The following is a 7,173-nucleotide window of genomic DNA, read 5'->3' on the forward strand; positions in this document are numbered from 1 at the left end:
AAATCAGCTCGCATGCCACCTTTGCACGTGTGCCATAGGTTGCCAACCCCTGACCATCACAGCTTCTACAACACTGCAAAAACCAGTTTGTATCCTTAATCCAGATGCTCCTGCCCTTGATTTCCACCAAGGAGAATGTGGAAGGCCTTTGAAATCTTCCCTGCAAAGGGCTTGGCTGGACAGGGGATTGTAGGTGCTTGGGCACTGATGGGCAGAATATAGCAGATGGCAGAAAAAACCCGCAGTGAGCCAAACAGTATCGTCATGTGTTTGCTGCAGGGTTTGTTCTCCCTATCAGGAGACGGTCGGGCTGGTCGTGTAGTTAGCTGTTCCAATTGCTCCCCAGTTATTCAATAGAAACGTTGTTGGTGTGAACTGAGCAACGTAACAGCGGGGCTGGAGTTAAAACCCTGGCCTGGATGTAGGGATAAGTGCTGCGCTGTGCTGGCAAACCCAGAGGGGTTTAATTGTTACTGCAGTGCTGAGCTTGATGGGTGTGTGACAGGCTGTGACAAGGAGCTAATTGGGAGTCACTGCAATACAATAGCAAGGAGAAAAATGACTGATGGGAAACCTGCATGACTGCAAATGATCATGAAATGTGATGACATTTTGAGGGAGGAGGGGGAGGCTGAGACGAATCAGAGGCAGTGGGTGCAAGGGGAGGCTGCTCTGGGAAGGTGCTAGGTTTGGGTGTTGTGCGGTGATTGGCAGCTCTGACTCAGAACAGAGGAGTCTGTTGCCTGCAGCCACCTTCGCTCGGCTTCCAGGGAAGCACTGAAGTTTCCCACTTGGAGGCTGCAGTGTGAAAGCAGCCAGAGTCCCGTGAATCCACAGGGCAAGCCTGACTGTCACTGGCAGGGGCAACGCAGGCAGGCAGTTCAGCCAGACCCCGGTTTGCTTTAGAGCCCTGGGCAGGCCTCCTCTTTAATCCTGCTCCTTCTATTATGGCAGCGGGTCCTCTGGGACCTGCGGGATCCCAGTCCCACTGCAGGGCTCTAGGCAAGTCCTGCGCAGGGCTCTGGTTTGCTTCCAGCTTGTCTGGGGGAAGCGCGTGGGGGGGGGGTGTGGGTGCACGCGCTGCTTGGCTAACAAGAGCAACCTGAGCAGACCTGTCCCTGTGCTGTATTTACCCTGCCAAGGAAAATCAGAGAACAGCAACATGAAAACAATCTGAACAGGAGTGAACTGAGAAGGGAGCATGTCCCTCAATGCTCTCCTCCTTTACGCCAGCCCCTAAACCAGCCCCGGGGCCTACCAGACAAAAATGGAAGTGCTGCATTGTTTTGTTTGGTTTTTTTTTTTTAGACCTTGCAACCGGCAAGAGTTCTCTTTAGCAGGGCATGTGCACAGAGAAAATAGGCCATTCTTTTAAAAAGATTTTGTGCCTAGCCCTCAGTTGCCATAATCACCTGGAAAATTAACAGCACCTTGTGAGATGGTGAAGCAGGCAGTATTTACTAATCCCATTTTACAGACGGGGAACTGAGACACGGAGGACTTATCTTCACTGCAAAGGTTAACTAGTGTCACTCCACTTGATCACATTGCGAAGCACCGCTCCAGCTGCGCAGAGTGATTGGGTTAGCAGCTGATGGGCGGTGCTAACTGGAGCTGCATCAGTAGTGCTCACGCGTCAACACCTCCTCTCCCGCAAGGGGGCAAATAGCTGGAGTTTAAAGCATCACTGAATAGAGACTTTGTGTGTGAACGGGGGTCGGGGCAACTAAGGATCCACAGGGCTAGAACCTGCGGTTGTGGGGTCCTGGAGGACCGACGCCTCCACATTGCCACTGGGAAGCGAGGCAAAGGAGCATCCAAGAATTAGTGGTGGGTTAGGCACTGCAGAAAGTACCGCTTGGAGAGGCCAGAGTGACAGAACCCTGTGGCCACCTCATCAGTCCACATCAACTTTTCAAACCAAGAAATTGTCTGAGCAACACCGCAGAACAGCTGGCTACTGTTACAGATTTCGTCTTTCGTCCCATTTTGCTGCTGACTCCTGCCTTCAAACCTGACCCAGCTTGGTGCCTGTCTGCTGATGTGGCTTGGTAACTAGTCTCAACTCCTCCCTTGGACTCCTTGTCCGGCTGCCTGCACCTCAACCATTATAGCATCATTCGAGTTATAGTTTGAGCTCACGCTACAGTGAAGACAAGACCTTACTGACATGATCAGGGTCTCACAGGGAAGTGAGCCCAGCTCTCAAGTCCTAGGCTGGTTCCCCAACCACTGGGCCAGCCTGTCTCTTTACAACTCAACTATGAAACCTAAAATGATAAGGTAAATGTCACCATTGTTAATGATTCACAGCTGACTGCTTTAGCGGAGACATTTCGCTGCTGTACTTTGGGCCCGAGTTGTTAGCCAGTGTGCAGGGCCTTGATTGGTTGGTTGGTAGGAGGAGGAACTGATGATCCGAGCAAGGTATTTCTCTTTTATTTACCAAGCACGTACACAAAGTCCTGTGTTCCCTGGACACAAAAGGAACAAACAGTACCAGGCAGTTTCCTTGCTCACAATTTCCAAGCCTGCCTTTCCTGCCAGTCCTGTGCCCAACAAGCATCATCCCCCTGCTTCCTCCCAGGGCCGTGCTCATGACTACTTCTCTTGCTGTCTGCTAGATAGTGCTGGCTTTCTACCTCTTGCGTGCGCACGCACACGTACGCACACACACACACACACACACTCCCTAAAATCCCAGCTGTCCAGAACTTCCAAACCCAGTTCCCAAAACTTCCAGCTTCTGTCCTGACAACAGCTACTCTAGGGGGAGGGATAGCTCAGTGGTTCAAGCATTGGCCTGCTAAACCCAGGGTTGTGAGTTCAATCCTTGAGGGGGCCACTTAGGGATCTGGGGCAAAAATTGGTCCTGCTACTGAAGGCAGGGGGCTGGACTAGATGACCTTTCAAGGTCCCTTCCAGTTCTAGGAGATTGGTATATCTCCAATTATTACCACACTGAAAAAGCTGGAGCAGGGCAAAAGAAACTGAATTCAATCTCACTACATTGCTGTCTGTCGCAAACAAAGCAAATACCATACGTTCTATTGAAACTACAGGACGACATGGGGTTTAACAGCACTGGTCTCACAAGTGCCATGGTCTTTAATGACCACAGTTTGAGAGCGGGGGAGCATGGAGGGAAGTGTTCTCTGGCCAGAATCTCCCTAGCCCTGTCCTTGACTAAGGGAGATTCTGTTGATCGGAAGACAGGTCACTCCATGCTCTGGCTCTCTATTACTCTCCAATTCCTGATCTATTATAATGGTCTTACTTGCCTACGCCAATGTAAAATGCAGCTCTCCAGCAGTGCCAGATCTGACAAACCCCGCTCAAATACGGTTATGAAATCCTTCAAAAACAGCCTACACGGCCTGGGATGTTTCAACATTTCCAGCAGCCAACGACATTCTGTAGAATAAAAGCATTGATGGTGAGCGTCCTAACTCCCTCCCCACCTCTTTCCAGCTCACTCTCAGACATTCCAAATGCTCCCAGCTGGGCAACAATTAATTGATCTAGGCCGCCAGTGGCAGCATTGTCCCCTCATGTGGACTCTGAAACAAAAGCTGAACAGGCATCAATCAGGGGCTTCCCCCCAGCTAGAACTAGGAGCCAAGGCCTGAGAGAGAAACAGCACCTTTAATACCCACTAATGTCATCAAGCATAGCAGCTGCAGTACTTCCTGTGATTTTTGTCTTAGAGGAATAGCTCCAAAACCTAGTTCCCAGTTCCTCCCACAAGACAAAAGCAGCCACAGTTTTCAACCCGCCTGAAGTCTTAAAATCCCACCGCCATTTGCTCCAAAAACCAGTCAGTTAGTTGAAGAGGAGTGAGTTAGAACTGATGGGTGGAAGATCATGGGCTACGTGCCATTGGACTAGATGGAGAGAAGATCCTCTAGGGGAATGGATAGTTGTTTCCTCCAGACCAGTTTTCACGTGCGGTGGTCATAAGTGCGGTAGACTCTACCCTAGCATTTTTGTCGGCAAAACTTTTGTCGGTCAGCTCGCTCCTGCCAGCATAAAGCAGCTACACTGGAGACTTCTGCGCAGCTGCAGCGGTACAGCTGTAAGGTCCGAGGTGTAGACACCGCCTTAGATACTACTGGCACCTTGAGCAGGTAGCCGTGTAGGTCACTGGTATGATTCCCGTAGCAGCTCTCATCCGGCTTTGGCACAACCTGCTTTTAATGAGCAATGGCAAGTTAGCTAGGATCACCAGGTTTGTCACATATTATTCGACTGATGTTCTGACTTCCTGCTAGACCAGTGACCCCCAAACTGTGAGGCACCCCTGCTCAGGGGGGCGCGGAGGAATGTCCAGGGGGGACATGGTAGGACCCAGGCCAGCCCCCATGGTGGGCGGGGAGGGAGGAAGCACCATCTAGCCCCACCCTGCCCCCCAGCTCTGCTCCGGTCCCAGCCGAAGCTCCACTCCGGGCCTCTGGGGGTGTGGGCACATTCCATTACTGGTAAGGGGGCACAAGAGGAAAAGTTTGGGCACTCACTGAGCTAGACAGCTGGAAGAAGTGGGGAGATGTGACCCCTCTTTAGGTTCTGAGCTGAAGAAGACACGGTTAAAGCTAGAAAGGGTGTGTGTGTGTGTGTGCGTGTGTGTGTGTGTGTGTGTACACACGATCCACAGATTGTGGCTGTGGAGCTTGTAGATTAAGGATTGTGGAGGGGGCAGAAGAGCTGGTTTCACAAAATCATAGAATCTCAGGGTTGGAAGGGACCTCAGGAGGTCATTTAGTCCAACCCCCTGCTCAAAGCAGGACCAATCTCCAACTAAATCATCCCAGCCAGGGCTTTGTCAAGCCTGACCTTAAAAACCTCTAAGGAAGGAGATTCCACCACCTCCCTGGGTAACCCATTCCAGTGCTTCACCACCCTCCTAGTGAAAATGTTTTTCCTAATATCCCTAAACCTCCCCCACTGCAACTTGAGACCATTACTCCTTGTTCTGTCCTCTGCTACCACTGAGAACAGTCTAGATCCATCCTCTTTGGAACCCCCTTTCAGGTAGTTGAAAGCAGCTATCAAATCCCCCCCTCACTCTTCCCTTCTGCAGACTAAATAAGCCCAGTTCCCTCAGCCAAATTGATCTTGGCCATTCTCAGGCACTTTCTCCCCTGTACATGTGAATCAGCAGGAATGACTCGTATCTTGTGTGTCACTTCGACACCACTTCCATTGTATTTATGTCCAGTAAAGTTAATAGATGAAAGCTGCTGCATCCAGCTGGAACAACTAATTGTGCTCATCCTATTACAGCTCCCATATCGAGGCTTCAGGGAAACCCACGCTATTGTGCAGTCACAGCATGCACGAATGCCCTGGTGCTACCCACATGAGCAGCAAGAGCCAGTGTACGACACTAGTGCACTGATCAGAGGAGCAAAATGCTTTCAAACCTGGGACGCATGAGAGTCTAATTGCCATGCTCCCCACACCACTTCTTATGCATAAACTCACAGTAAGTGACTCAGATCAGTGCAAGAGACACCACTCAGTATTTTCAAACCCCTCCTAAACTGACTGCCTGAACCAAGCTTGGCAGCTACACGTACATGGAACAAGGGATACTGGGCTATTAACTAGATTATTTTTTTAAAATCATTAGTGTTCCTTTAGCTTCAGGCCTTCTCATTAGCAGTGGGTTTAATCCAGCAAAAGCTGTCAAGTCTCTTTATTACCCTCTTGTTCAAATCCAAATAAGAGTCCATATGGCAAAAGTCCTCTAGAACTGAATAGAACATAACCAGTCTACTGGACCATCCTATACAATTTAGACTAAGAATATGAATTAGAAATGAAATTATATACGATGGCTAAATCTCCCCCTCCCCCCAACTAACAGAAAGGATTTAATCCTCTGAAGTTCTGTAAGGGCCATATTCTGCTGTCTTTGTCATTATTAAATCCTACTTTATTTCACTGAAATCAACGGGGCTACTCAGAGAACTCAACGAGAGTAAAGATCTCGGACTCTGGCCCAACACAATTAGGGTAACTTTAGAAGAACCCTCTTACATTTCCAAAGAAGGCTATTGGTTTTAGTCCTATTAACCTCTCTATGATATTTCTGTGCGGGAAGCAGCATTCCACAGAAAGCTCTTGTTTTTATCCCTGTTAAACGCTATAGGCTATTTCCCTGTGGGAAGCAGCCCAGTGAATAGCAGAGCTTAACATTGTTCGATACAATTAGTACTATAAAGACGAAGGAGAAAGAAGTGTATGAAGCTCAAGCAAATAGCCCGATGCTGCATCTACTTTTAGATACTTACGTGGCACCTGCTAGCACAGCATCCAAGCACCTCACAGTCTGTCATGTACTTTCATCCCCATTTTACAGATGGGGAACTGAGGCACAGAGAGGGAAATTGGGTAAAATCCTGGCTTGACGTCAATGGGACCAGGATTTCACTCTGTTATTTGCCAGAGGTCCTACAGGCAGTCTCTGGCATAGCCTGCAATTGAACACAGGTCAGCCGAGTCCCTAGTTAGCCCCTAACCACTGGGCCATCCTCTTTCTACTTCCTAGTAGTGTTGCTAACAAACAGTTGCCTAAAACCCAATGTCCCTGAACAAAACAAAGATTCCAGAATGCGGGAGAAAGGCGCAAGCTCAGTATGATTCCCCTGGAAATTTCCTTCTTGCACCCTAATAATTGTGCTTCTTGGGAGCCTATAAAAAAACTCCCAGCATCCCTGTATCCTTTTTACACTGTGCTCATTTAAAAAGCCCCTAAAATAATACAATGATTAAGGAACATTAATAGTCTGTCTTAAACCCACAAGCAGGGAAGCAAACAGCAGGGGATAGTCTAATTACTGCTGGGTTGACCCTGGCTCCCTGCTGCAGCTTGTTTGCGTGTCATACTGATGGATGCTGCTGATCCAGCCCAGCAAGTAATGAGCCAACATCTCTGGGCTTTCCTATCCACAGCGAAACAGCCAAGCCCAGGTGTTCAGGTCTGGTGTTGTCATGACACCAACAGCAAGGATTGATCTTGGGGCTGCTCCACCAGGTACCATCAGGGCAATCGCACATTTTACACAGTCGGGGCCTAATGCCTGTAAGCCCCTGGGATTCTGTGCACTAAAGTAAAACCAGGGTTTCTCAAACTAGGGACGCCATTTGTGTAGGGAAAGCCCCTGGCGGGCC

The sequence above is a fragment of the Mauremys reevesii genome, linkage group 7, assembly GCF_016161935.1.
Source record: "Mauremys reevesii isolate NIE-2019 linkage group 7, ASM1616193v1, whole genome shotgun sequence".
Lineage (NCBI taxonomy): Eukaryota > Metazoa > Chordata > Testudines > Geoemydidae > Mauremys > Mauremys reevesii.